Source organism: Magnolia sinica, chromosome 15 (genome assembly GCF_029962835.1).
Source record: "Magnolia sinica isolate HGM2019 chromosome 15, MsV1, whole genome shotgun sequence".
In the NCBI taxonomy this organism is placed as follows: Eukaryota; Viridiplantae; Streptophyta; class Magnoliopsida; order Magnoliales; family Magnoliaceae; genus Magnolia; species Magnolia sinica.
Window position 1 is genome coordinate 65,728,848 of NC_080587.1, and position 15,747 is coordinate 65,744,594.

The window sequence follows — 15,747 nt, forward strand, 5'->3', positions numbered from 1 at the left end:
TGCCAGCACATATGGGGTGAGCTTTGTTGCACAAGCGTGTTCACTTGGCTAAGCTGTAGATAATCACCACCATTTTCTTAATGGTGTAAAACTAACATGGGTCTAATCTAAGCTATAAATAACAGGCATCTCATTAGTTTCTTTCCTGCTTTCCATGGTTTCCCTCACCGCTACTGACGCTGTAGCCTGTAACCTTAACATGTAGGTATGTGTCGTGCGGATTAGATACTGACAAAGTCAGTAGTGACGTCATCAAGTTTTGTGGACCCCACCATGATGCATGTGTTGTATCCATACCATCCATCCATTTGGAGAGATCGTTTTATGGCATGAGAAAAATAATGATATAGATCTAAAGTTCAAGTGGACCCCACCATAGAAAACAGCGGGGACAGTGACATCCACCGTTCAAAACTTTTTAGGTGCCACCGAAGTTTCTGATCAAGCTTATATTTTTGTTTTCACTTCATCTATCTCTATGTTAACTTATGAATAGGTTGGATTTAAAAAATACATCATGGTGGGCCCTATAAATGTTTCAGTGGAGGGTGTGACTGATCCCACAGTTTTTTGTGGTGGGTCCACTTGAACTTTAGATCTATCCCATTTTTTTCTCATGCTATAAAACCATCTCTACAAATGGTTAGACGATATGAATACAACAAACGCATCATGGTGGGGTCCTCAGAGCTTAGTGATGTTAGCAATTTGGTACTGACCTTGTTAGTATATAATCCGCGCCCACACACCATGTAGTTTTGTGCACAGTACGTCAACACAGTAACGTGTCGTGCAAAGACAATTAGAGACGTGACTCGAGCTACGAGTTGTACGAACGGCTCAAATGAGATCAAGATAACATGGGCCCCACAATGATGTATTTATTATATCTATACCGCTTATCCATTTTTCGTGATCATTTTAGAGCATTTGAAAAGAAAAATGAATCATATCTAAAGCTCAAATGGACCACACCAAAAATAGCAGCGAGGATAATGATTTTCATTGAAAATGAATCTGAACCTTGCCGAATTCGATCCGACTCGGTTTTCCTAACCGAGTCGGACTCGGATCAGATCAGGCCAGCGGTGGTTCGGATCGGTTCAAGTCAGATGACCCGGACTCAGTCCCGGATCGGATCAAGTTCGGGTCAGGCCATGTAGATTTCGAACCGAGTCAAGTTGGACCCAATCCGATTCGACTCAGTCCGATGCCCAACTCTAGGTGGGGATTCAATCTATGGCCCATTTGAGATTTATATATGCTTCATTTTCAAGACTGCCTTAAAATAAAGCCGATTTTATACGGAATAAACTCTGTGGGGTCCACCTTAATTCATGCATTTTATCAACTCAACCCATCTATTTTACTAGATAATTTTAGGGCTTGAGCCCAAAAATAAAGCAATACAAAGTTAAGTGGGCCACAACACAGGAAACAGTGTGAATTGAAAGTCTACAGTTAGAAAATTCTTCAGGCCCACAAAAGTTTTGGATCAAGCTAACATTTGTGTTTTCCATCCATGTGTTAAAAAAAAAAAAAAATCCTATGAACAGGTTTGATGACATAAATATTATTGTAAGCTCTAAAAAGGTTTAAACTGTGGAAATCATTATTCCTAGTATTACCCACGGTGAGGTCCACTTGAGCTTTGGACAACCTTTAATTTTGAGCTCAACTCCTAAAACATAGAAATATTCCTAAGGCACACAATGATGTTTATTTGTTGTCCAGTTTTTTTTTTTGTTTTTTTTACATGCGTACACACACCCCCAGCACTCACGCCATAGTGGGATTTCACCACCTATGGATACTCGAACCCTTGACCGAGTGTTGAAACTCCTGAGAGTCTACCACCGGAGCAAGACACAATGTTGATTCCATGGTACTTATGCCCTTTCCAGCCACTAATAGCAGTTAAGTGGGTGGGACCACCATGATGTATCTGTTTATCCACACTCACATCGCAAATGACTCTTACATTTAATACTTTTTGTATTTAATGCAACCAAGCTTATTATTTAGTGTGGTCCACTTGAACGTTGAATTTACCTCGTTTTTGTGCACATACCTTAAAATGATACGAGAGAAAGGATGAACAACATGAATAAATAGATACATTAAGGTTGGGTTACTTAGTATGCAATCGAGGATTGTGGATTAGGTACTACCACCCCCCTTCCAAGATTGGAATAGGCAAGGGTTTTGGCGAGCCGTGGTGTGTGCATTTTAACTATATTGTCCATCCATTTATTATTTTAGGATCTAAGCCCAAAAATTAGATAGATCGAGGACTTAAGTGGACCACATGATGAAACTAAACACTTATGGTGTAAACTTCCTTGGGCCACATGAGTCTTGGATTTTTTTTTATTTTTTTTACCTCCATTCATGGCTTTCCTGGCCTTATGAATAGATCATTGTTGCTTTCTACAGTGTAGTCCACTTGAGACTTGGATCAACCTGATTTTTAGGCTTATTCCATGAAATGATGTGGTGGAATGGATGGATGGTGTGGATAAAACCCATACATCAGGGTGGCCCCTCATAGCCCTTGCTCATTCCGAGCTCGAGACGAGTGAGGGTAGTACTCAATCTATGTTCGCAAACTGCTTCCCATTCCATCATGTAGCATAACCAATCAAATTTCACTAGGTAAACACACCACATTTAAGGCTGGGTGCTCCACACCACCTGAGTCGTGTCCTACTCTCACCCGTCTTTTCATATGTTGTTGTTGATTCAATCAAACTGGACCAATTGTGTGGTTGAGGGTCTAAATTGGGTTTTCGTGTGTGAGTAAAATATGTGGGCATGTCAAAGTCTGCTCACCTCAAAGTTTAACTAGACCAATCGTTGGTGTTCTCCCGCATTTAGCTAAACAGATTGGAGACTGGGATTAAAGATCCAAAGTCCTCTCAACCATGAATATTTGTGCTTCCGTTTAGGCGATTTGTGAAAGGTAGGGGTTAGCCCTTTTGAATGAGTTCTTTTTGCCTTGTCATAGTAAATGTGAATTTACAAACTTAAGAATTTGTTCTTTTACCAACACTTTAAGTTTAATATACTTCTCAAATGAATAAGGATACATATTCAAATTAAATAAGGCAAATTGTTGTCGATTTCGTTAATATTTGAAAATAATGCTCATTACAATAAAAAAGTTGCGAGACAATCGAGTGAATAAACAAAAGAGAAATGATAAATAACTAATGCACCTAATGGAACAGACAATCGAGATAGGTGTGATCAGTTAAATCGAAACTTAAATAATCATGATCCTGCAACTTAAGGTTGCAGAAATTTACTTATATTCCTAAGATACTGTGGCGGGAGCTGCTAGGCAGTAGATATGTAAAACTAAGTTGTTAGATTATTTGGTTGAATTAAATAGACTATTAAAATCGAAAACAAAAGGAAAAATAAAAAAGAATTAAGATAAAAGACTTATAAAATTAAGTTGACATATGATGTGAGTCACTCGGCTTGAAATTGAATTTGCTCCCCTTGGACAACGTTCCAAGTGTAATAGGTTTTCAGAGCAATTGACCTTCAGAATACAATGATTATGACACAGTTCTAGCGGCACACTCACTATACACAAGTTCAAATCACTTGCAGTTTAACCCGAAAGTGTCAAATTAACTTAGCGATGGACTTAGCAACGAAAGCTTCCTAAAAAAAAAACATAGAGAATTTTTTCAAATGAGATGAAAAATGATTTTTCATCATTTGCAAAATGGAATGGAAGTCCTTATATAAACTCTGAAGTTGTGCATTAAACACCCTTTCGAAAGGGTTTGGTCCATTGGGTTTAAACCTAACAGGTGCGACCAACTGACCAGACACATTTCTTTATTTCAAAACAAAAAGGCACAAGTGCGCACACACTCTCGCACAAAATAAATTATCACAAGTACCCATACACAAACAGTCACACAAGTACACTTGCACCCGTGCTTGTACCTACACCCATGGCCATGGGTCATCACGACACGCACACGCACGAGCACACAGACACGGACTCGGACTCTGCACGCGTGCGCATGGCCTACTACATAGACTATAATTAATGGCATAGCCTCCCACTGGACTAAATTTGCATGATCTCTGAATGCGGCTCAAGTCTAAGGCAAAAAAAAAAGAAGCCTATCTTATGTACATGAATATTTTCTTGGGTAAATCCGATGTGGGACTAAACACACAACAAAAAAAGCAAACCAATTTTCAAATTTTGTAGGGAAACAAACAAGATTTGATTTTTAAAGAATAAAATATAATAATTCTCACATGTTTCAAAAGAAAAAACCTTCCAAATTACACTGAGTTAAAATGTGACAATAAAATTGAACTGACATTAGAGTGAACAAGACAAGTTTACAGGAATCATGTGACACTATAGTCTTGAATCTGAATTCTTTTTGTGTAAATAGTAAGTACATGCTACTCACACAACTCTTTTTGGGCAAGTGATTTAACGATTTGATGCTTTTCGGTCATACACCATTACCTGAATTTTATGACTACTATAAAAAATTCACCTAGATTCTCATGGGAAGCGGCATCCACCTCCATACACTATATAGGTGAATTCCATTAAGTATACGCAATAACTATATACACTACTAAATATATGGCTATGGATTCATTAAGAGTTTCAAAAATTCATCCTTTTATGTTGTTGTTCACACCATTACACTATAGAAGGGGTTCACTTATATCAGTGCAATCATCTACCTTGTATTTTGTTGTTTACTCATTGAACCTATCTCATGAGATCTACACTTGTATAGATTGAATTGTTGACATTGACAACTCATATATTAGGCCCAGCCCCATTCCCTTGGATGTATCATTCACTAATAATTTAGATAGTCTTTTATTAAGAGGATCTTCCATGTTTTTTTTTGACCTCATAAAGTCAATAGATATGATTTCATCATGCAACACATGTTTCATTATGTTACATCTAAGTTTAATATGCATACTATTTGTATTATATATTTTACTATTTGCTTTTGTTATAACTGTTTGATAATCACAATGAATAGATGCAGTCGATACAAGCTTTAGTTACAACACTACATCAATCAATAGATTTCTAAGCCACTTGGCTTACTAGTCTTCTCTAAGACAATAAATTCAAATTTCATAGTTGGCCGAGAGATACACATAAACTTGATAGACTTTTAAGAGATTGCTCATCCACCTAAAGTGAAGACATATTTGCTAGTAAATTTTGTTTCATCTAAATCAGTGATCTAGTAAGCATTACCTGACTTTTGATAATACTCATGTATCGACACATTTATATGTATATCCTCACCAGGGCTAACTATCTTACTGTGGATATTGACCCCTATGCCCCATAGTAGACCTCCAGATGTTAGAAGCACCCTCCTGTAGGGCTAGTATAATGAAAATCTAGCCCTTAAGGCTATTTGCACCATATTTTGTGTTATAAATAGAGCACTTGGCGGCAACCTCTGCTCCTATTGAAATTTTTCCATATAAAGAAAGAGAGATAGAGAGAAAGAGAGGATAGAGATCTTATAAGGAAAATCTTGGAGCATTTTTGATGGATTCCCTTCAATCGAGCCCTATCCTCGACTGTTCTTCTTCGTCGAATCCATCCCACTCTCAATCGAGAGGTAAAAAACGAACCCTACTTCCTAACCTAGGTTTTTATAGGTTAAATTGCACGAATCTCAACTAATTGCTTCGAAATTGGTGTATAAATCAATTTTCCCCAAATCTCTAACTTTATGAGCTTGAAATTAGAAATTCTCACTTAAAGATATGGACCATTATTCTTAAGTTTCCATTTATCGACCTTTGAGGGTCTCAATTAATAATGTATTGTTTGTATATAATTTAGTGTATGCTAACATGTTCACATTTCAATTTGATCACAACATGTGTTATTGTTTATTTATGAATGCTTACATGTTTGATAAAATGTTCGAGTGATTGAATTCGTTGTTCTATTGATGCTCTCATTTTTTATGGAATGTTTAGGTGAATGTATAGTTTTATTGATGCTCACATATTTGATGAAATGCTCAAGTGATGATTTTATTTCTATTGATGCTCACATATTTAATAAAATGCCTTAGTATTGTCATTGAATTTATACTTCATATCAAATCTCGTTATAATTGTATGATGAATTGTTAGTCCGTAATGATGTTTATGACTGCGTACGATGTTGGTTCAGTTAGTAAATTGCCCAAACCAATGAGTGACCCAAGTTAGGTTAGCCACCCTACGCTTTTTTAATCGACCCGAGGTGAATACGGATGACCAACAGTAGCTGGATTACATGGGATGCTTGTACCCAATGCCGATTGCGCTGATTTTCTCACAGGTCATTCAAATTGTTCTAACAGGTGATTGATTATGTATGTTTATAATATATAACACGACCAAATTGAATCTAAGATACCATATTTCTAATGGATAAGTCAACTCATAACCATTAATGCGTTATGATCGTACAAAGACTCATGAGCCTGGTATAGTGGTACGGGATAATATGTTCGAACTGTTGGCTTATATTGGGGTGACATGCCTGCCACACAGGCAAAAAATTAAGTGATGAGCCCACTAATTTGTAAAACAATGGGTGACAAGAATCCCCGTGGTGACCACCTAACACCGATGAATGTTGCGACCTTACCATGTTGCTAATGGTTTAGGTAGCATGCCTTCTCCACATTCAAGGTGTGAGTGATGACTTTCGCCCTATTTGTGATCATCATTGGGCGACAAGCCCTAATATTAACCCGATTGAGTTGTATGGACTATTTGGTAATGAAATCAATTTTTTATCAAGGGACATTGATGAGGGGCCGCTACGTGCCGTCATGAGTTACGTAAATCCGTTTAATAGTTATTAATAGAATAACGGTATCCTAGCTTCATGAACTGAAAATAATAACTACTTATCTAATCATGTATATCACTACATTGTTGGGTGGTGTTATGAGCTAACCATTGCACACATGTTGATGTCCTTACTAGTAATAACGTTGATGTAGTTTCATATTGGTATCGTCAATCCCATGCATTCATCATACTAAATAAATGTTGGGTTGTGCTACCGGCCAACCATTGCGCATATCATCATGTCATCTATGCATTTAAATAATTAACTTATAAATTATTTGTTTTGTAATTTTATCATTACTTATACTAATTGAGTCGATAACATGTGTAACTTATAACTAATAGAACCACTAAGTTAATTACTCACTCTCACCTACAATGATGTTTTAAAATACTAATCATACGATATTATCGATGTAGGTACCATTAAGATCTCAAACGGGTAGGCTTAGATTGGATTGCACCACTGTCGTTATGTTTTGGATGATTTGGCTAAAAATAAAAACTTTACACCTTAATCATTTTAAGTATATATATTGTGGCTTGTATAATCCATATCTGGGTATATACCATTTTTGAAATTATACATTTTGAATATTAGGCATTTATTTGTGTACTTAGTTATCTCAGCTTAATTTTTGGTGCCGCTGATTTAAAACTATTCTAATTGGTGAATGTTAACCGAACTGCGTAGGCACATGGGAACTCGTCCATGTGTATTTTTACTAGGTTCATACTCGAGAACTCGAGATCAAAGTCTTCGTACTCAGGTGTAGGTTTTTGAGGCGTAACATCATCGTATCCTTCTAATAGGTAGGATAACCACTATAATGTAAACTATAAACCATAGTTCCTTTTAGGTATCTAAAAATCCTATACAAGGCATTCTAATACTCTTTTCAAAGGTTGTGTGTATATCTACTTACCCTTCTTACTTCAAAAGCTAGACATGATCTACTGCAGTTCATAAGATACATGAAGCTACCAATTATCTTGAAATATTCTTATTGAGATATATTAGTACATGTATTTTTTATGAGGGTCACACTGTAATTATAAGTTGCACTAACAGGTAAACAGTTAAAATTGTCAAACATTTTCAACAGTTTCTTAACGTAATTAAATTATGATAATACAAGACTGTCATCTTTCCTAGTTAATTTAATATCTAATATTACATTAGTCATTCTTAAGTATTTTATGTCAAACTTAGATAACAATTTTTTTAGCCGCATTAACTAATTTAATATTAGTTCCAAAGATAAGAATATTGTCAACATAAATGCAGATAATAACACCATCATTTTTAAAAATTTTACTATATATACATCTATCTGTATCATTTATAAGATAACTATTTAATTTCAAAACATTATAAAAATTTCGTGCCATTGTTTATGAGCCTATTTTAGACCATATAGTGGCTTAATTAGTTTGCATATTGATTTTATTTACCTGCTGCTATCTTATAACACTCAGGTTGCTCGATATATATTTCCTCTTATATGTTTCGATTTAGAAAGGTCATTTTAACGTCCATCTGGTGTACCACAAGCTTATATATATATGTATATATATATATATATAAGTTATCATTATTATGCTACTGATAGTTGTAATTCTAGTTATAAGAGAATACGTATCAAAATAATTTATTAATTCCTTTTGTTTAAAGCCTTTGGTTACCAACCTAGCTGTAACACTCCGAATTTTCAGGGGCGGAGTAGAAACTCGGCTCCCGAATTTTCGGGTGCCACGTATGCCCTAATGGGCTCTAGATTTCAATGTATTTGGATTTATTTATAAGAAATAATGGGTTTAACAAATTATAAGCATGTGAATATCATAAAATGTAAATACATGCTGCTAAACAGGTAAGATATCCAGAATATAGTACCAAGAAAATCCAACCGGAAACTAGCCTCACCCAGATAAATATCCCAAAATGACTAGGGCCTTAGGCCAAGTCTCGCGACCATCCAACCATAAACTAGAAGAAACCGCCAAAGTCTTGGAGTGCGTCCGCTCCTCCTCCTTGTCGTCTCCATCGACATCGTCTAGCACGTCCCGCTCCAAGGTACTTGCATATATACTGAATTCTGGTTAGTGTTTTGGAACACCGTCCCAAAGTGGGAATGAGTAACTAACTCAGTGGTAATGTCACATAAATTATTATAAATAGAATACATTTAATGAATAGCAAACAACATAGAATCCTAAATATTGTGGTTAATGCAAATGCATGGCTCAATGATATGATGCATGCCCCTCACAACCAACTTTGCCTCAAGCGACGACGTTTGACGTTCGCAATGACCAACACTCCATCAAATTGCGACCTTAATTGCCTAATCGCCACAATAATAATGCAAATGTCATGAAATATGTTTGTCCGGTTGATTAATTAGATTCATTCGTCCAGCAGATTGGGAAAACCAGAATACCCTTAGTGAAGTTGTTGCCCTAACCCGATCGCGCAGGTCAAGGGTCGTGGTCATACGACTCTTGTGATCCTTAGTCCTATATGGGATCGTCAATCCTGAAAACCATAATCTTAGACGAAACATAATTGGGACTTAAATGTCCTACTCGCGGTCACTATAGGGTGGTCGTCACCCCAGCACGGGCACAGTGTCTCATACTACCATTATCGGCTCACAAGTTTAAGTGCTCACTGAATACTATAGGGAGGCTCGTCACCCTAGTGTAGGCCGACGCACAGGCATAATGCCTCATACCACCATCCCCGGCTCGTGAGTCTTAGTGGGCCGTAAATTATAGCTAATAGTGGGCGCAATGGTCTTAGGGTACTTCGGGCTCATACAGGCGTCATCAAACATGGTTAACGTACAAGGATGGTCAACTTAAGAGTCAATATGCCCCGATTGGCTGAACCGTAGCTAATCGGCTTGCAAACACTGTCTCGTTTAGTCCAACAATGGCTAACAACCTATAGTTCAACTATTCGGGCCAGATTACTCGCGGGCAGGTTCAATGAAAGGGGTCGCCCAAGTAATTCCTGGTAATCGGCCCATCTATAAGGGTTTATGCAATAATACACAACATGTATTATCAAATTTAGAGATAGTTCACCCATAGCAGGGATAAATCAGCAATTTAAGTACATGGATAACAATATATCAAGTTTCGCTAACCCATACCGGTCATGTTCATCATGTTCCAACATATACAACCATAAGGGCAGCCATGTACCAATATACAACAGCTGGCCTTCCATGAGTCAACATAAATCACATAGTTCAGCTATATATCTAGGAAATCAAGCAAGTACTACAACAAATCAGCAATGTGACAATATTCCACGCCTATACTCCTAGCATAATTGACATGTAGCAACAATTCAACCAACAATCAACAATTTACAGCAATTCATTTCATTGTTTAAGTGTAGTTAGCACCAAATCAGGAAATCAACAATCAACTAGCAGAAATTTGGGGAAAGTTAGATATTTGCACCCTACATGAGCATGCAGATGCACACGTCACGGATTTGGGGTATTAGGGTCTATTCCCCTTCCATAATTTCAGCAATTTCTAGTCCATTATCCTAATTATGCAGTCCAAATGAAAATTCAGCAAATGCGCTAACAATGCGCCACACACATTTACTAAACCTATGCTAGGGACGATAATCGACCACCTAAAGGTAATGGTCCGCACCTATTGTTGACCGGAAGTCGTTGAGGTCGTCCTAACGGCGCCGGGTCCGCAAGCTCGCCGCGCCGGGGCCCTGCATTGTATGAAATTGTGGTAAGGTGCATGCATATGGCTGGTTACTAAGGAAAGGTAGATTGGAGTTCGAATCTCACCGTAGATCGGACGTAGCTTGATTCTACGGTGATATGATCGAAATTTCCGGAGTCGCAAGGGCGATGGGTGTGGGGAGTTACGATCTCTAAGCACCAAGTGCAATCTTTCACCCCCACTCCTCACACACACACACACACACTCTCTCTCTCTCTCTATCTCTCTCTCAGAATTTCAGCTACTGAAATTTCAATAAATGAGGGAGAGAGGGCTGGACTTTTATATGTCCAGAATTATATCAGTTGGCCCTACAGTTTGGTAATTGCCTCCAATGGCCCTGTGGGGCCCATTCTGGTTATTGGGGCTGCCCTGATGGCGCCCTAACTCATCTGATTCATGGAACACATGCCCCATGGCCCGATGACGGGTTGGGCAAAGTTTAAACGCAAATGGATGCGGGGTTTTGCTGAAATAGCCCGATTTGCGATCAACATTCATCGATCCTCGATCAATGGTCAGGTTTTGCAAGCGAGTGCAGGAAAATATTTCTAGCCTATGGTGCAAATTTGGATGAAATTCGACGGTTGAAATGTCTTAATTTATTGTCCTAAGTGGTGGTGTCATTTGCTTTAAAATTCAGATTTTTGGCCAATAATTGGGAGAGTTGCATTTTACAAGTGCCGACAGGATGACACAAATTGTCTGTTTCCAGGCGTCGTTGAGTCCATCGTCTGCGACGGACCACAAACCCAGTGAAACGAGCATTACTCTATAATTTTTGTACTAGTGATCCACTAACGAGCGGTCTAGAGCCTGTTCGGGTAATCGGGGCACTTCTGGAATAAATTGGTTAGGGAGACTTCTTGGGAGCAGTGGTTGAGGCATGGATAAATTAAGTTCATGGTATGGCATACTCGAAATTAGAGAAAATGGTGATTCGGTCATGATCACTCTAAATCATCGGTTTTAGGCTAAAAGAGTAACTGGGTTGATTTGGTCCATTAATTAAGATTCGACCCATAGCTGGCTCAGGTTTGGGTAGATCTCTAATTAAGTTACGGTAGTTTGATTAGTCGGTGGTAGGTCGGTTAGATTTAAGCCCTATGTGAACAAATCATGGGCTGAACTCGATGTTTAGGTGATCGGTTGGATTCATTGGTCTTCTATGGTCGATCAATTTTGTTTATACGGTTTTTATTGGTACCAGCCATGTATAAGTCCATCTCGAGTGTCAGGGGTCAGTAAGTGATGATGTGGCTAGTTATAAAATAAAATAAAAAAATTAAGGATTTTTGATAATTCAAAATAGCGAATATTCAGGGTGTTACACTAACCTTGAACTTATCAATAGTTCCATTTAGTTTTACTTTTCTCCTAAAGATCGATTTATAACTTATTGGCTTGTTTTCGGGTAGTAAATATACAAGTTTTCAAATATTATTGGATATAATAGATTCTAATTAGTCATTTATTGCTTCATTTTCAAAGGTTGCATTTGAAGAGTTAATTACACTTGTATAAATTGTAGTATCATTTTCTACTAAGAATATGAAAAAATTACCTTATACGTTAGTTTCTTTTCTAACTCCAGTGCTTCTTCTTATTTCTAGTTATTCTACTACTTTCTCATCAACACCTTTACTAGTAGATGCGACATTTGAGATACTTTCCTCTATTATTATAGACTTGGATTTTCGTAGGAAATATGTTCTCACTGAACTCTGCATCCCTGACTTCTATAATTATATTAGTATGTAGAATATTATCCTTAGTCTTTAAAACGAGAAACCTAGTTACATTGTTTTTTATGATCTTATAAATACACAGTTAATCATTTTAGGATTTAATTTTCTTTTATTAGTTTTAGGTAGTTCTATTTTAGTAAGACACCCCCATACTTTAAGATATTTATAACTAAGAACATAGTTCTTCCAAAGTTCGTATGGTGTTCGCTCAGAAGACTTAAAAAAAATATTATTTAGAATATAACAAGTTGACATAATTGTTTTTCCTTATATATTTGAGAGTAAGCCTAAACTATTTAATATATCATTCATTATCTCTAATATGGGTAAAAATGAGCTAGTCAGAAGTGTGAGGTCGGCTCAAATATCTATGCTCGTCACGTGATCGGCCAGCATTAGTCATGACCAAGGAGCTCCTCAACGGCCAGAAAGTAGTAATCCACTGCTGGAAAACCCGTCTATTCCTTGAGCTCGACCATTAAGAGATGAAATGTCTCCTTTTCATTAAACACCGAGCTCTTCCACAGTCTTATCCATATTCGAGCTATTGCTCGGATCACCCCTTAGTAAGAGCCTCCGAGGTATGATTCAGTATGAGGTAAGATGCTGAGCTGCTACACTCAGAGAAGCCCTGCACCATGCGATAAGATGAAGAGGATGGTCATCCGTGAGTTCATCTATATTCTACTAAGGAAGGGAGATCGGTCTCAATGCTCAAATACGACGTCCAGGGCAGGTCGACAGGTTGATGATCTGCTTAATGTTGAGTGAAAACTCAACCACGACTCTTTGGAGGATCCAGGTCGGCAAATTGCTCCTTGGGACAGCTATGTAGGTCACCTCGGATGTTCGACTTTGGCCTCCTACTACATGTTTATTTTGATTCCGATTTCTCAGAGATCTTATCGAAGAGATCCTTGCTGAAGATCTCAGAAGATCACCGTAACACGTTTGGGATACAAATCCCTCTACAATACGCACCTACTAAATATGGAGATTTTCACTTACACCACCACCCCTTTCAGCTATCAATAAGAGCATCCCAATGATGAAAACTATGCACAAGTTACACCTAAGAACCCTACGTTCCACTAAACCTAACTTGCTTGTTTGACTTTATCATCGGAGGGTCCCCTGTTGCAGTTAGGGTCTCCATCTTTGTCTTCTCTTGCAGGTTTCAAGTGGTCTAAGGAAGACGTCCATATTTCTGCATTAACAATGTCCTTAAAAGGTCTATTCTTACGCTCTGGAAAAAAAAAGAAGAAAAGAAAAGTGCACAAATAAGTACACTAACATTATCTCTAGTAAAACCCTAACTATGGTAATTTTACATTCTCTCACTGTTAAATCATCATCAAAATAAATTAATTTTATTAAATAAAAAAGTATAATAGTTACATATCACTTATCGATTATTTGTTTTCTCTTATCTTATTTGATGAATACATTTGCATTTGACAGACCATTCTCATATTTTATTTAACCATGGTAAAATATTTATATTACCAAGAAACTTGATCAAACAAATGGGCCTTTGCCTTCAAAATATGGTAGGTTGGAAAATTGGATGTTTCACATGGTACATAAACACAAGTGTTGCATGAATTTAGATGTTTCACCTGGTACATAAACCGCGGGACATTGGTACCAAATGTCACTTTCCTCCCTCCCTCTCCCCTCTCTCTTATTTTGTCCCTTTGTTAAAACATGTAACGTGAATTAGGAAGAGGATGATCAACCCAGAGAGGCTTTAGTCCATGATTAGATTAAGGTGGTTATTGTGAGGACCAATTGTGACCATTGATACAATGGAAGGGTATAACCCTCCGCGTGTGCACACATTGTTAATGTACATGCGAAATACATCGACATCAATCAAACCATCCAAATCATGGGTCCCACTATAAAATGAGGCACAATAACAAAATCATACTTGTAGTACAATCCTAGCCTCTGAAAATTTGCATTTGTTTGTTAAATTTGGATTGCTGACCTTTCATCACTTTGACCGTCCAATTGATGGCTGCCAATCGGACAGTTCAGATCATTTGTTAATGTGATCGTTGGGTACGTATCTACAACAAAACCTATGGTTTTGATGTTTTCTTTCATTGAAGTACACGTATGCATGGATTGTTATACTCTATCAGCATATCATACAACTACTACGTTGACTTGAAGCAAGTGCATTATATATCGTTAAAAACAATGGAAGCGGATTGCGTACGGAGTGAACTCTGTGGGGTCCACCGTGATTTATGTATTTCATCCACTCCGTCCAAACATTTTACCAGATAAATTTAGATCTTGAGATCAAAAATGAAAAATATTTAAACCTCAAGTTAACCACACCACAGGAAACAGTGTGAATTGAACGTCTACCGTTGAAAACTTCTTGAGGCCACAGAGGTTTTGGATAAATATGATATTTGTTTTTTCCCTTCATCGATGTCTGTGTGATCTTATGAACAGTTTGGATGACAAATAAACATCACCGTGGGCCTATGAAGGTTTTAACGGTAGAAATCATTATTCCAACTTTTTCCTATGGTGTGGTCCACTTGAGATTTGGATATCCTTAAATTTTGTTATGAACCCCTAAAATGATATTTAAAAACGGATGGACAGCGTGGATAAACCACATACATTCACGGTGGTCCAACAGAGTCTACTCAATACAATAAAGTGTACCGAGTAACTCAGTACGCAATCCGATTTCTAAAAAAATGATCTAACATAAGTATAATGTATGTTCGAGCTATGTGGGGTCCACAACATGATGTATGAGTGCCATCCAAACCTACATCAACCCCTAATGTCAGGCTTAGATCCGAAAATCCAGCCTAATCGATAACTCGGGTGGGCCACAGCAAAGGGACCAATGGCCGACATTGAAGAGGGGGACGACCACGATGGGAACTTCCCGATGGAAGGTGGGGCCCACCATCTTATTTATATGCTGTCCCCAGTCATTACGCATACACCAAACTCCAGCCACTCCAAAATATAGGTGGGCCACAAGTGAATACATAGGTTTTAGGTGTAATCTCACGTTGCTCCTAGTGGTGTGTCCCACCTCAATTTCTGATGTAACTGTAACCGTGCCCATGAAAAGATGCAACCAAATGGACGGTTTGGATTCTATGTAAACATCACAGGTGGTCCCACACAGCTCAAATGTACCATATGTTAAAAAATAACCGATCATTTCCCTTCCAAAGGGGAATATGCTAGATTATCATTAATGGCTTAGGTGGGCCAGGACGAGGCTTCGGGCTCAGCCCATGACCCAAACCGTTGGGCCCCATCTCAGATCTTGCCTACCTAAGCATCTAGAAACGGGCCC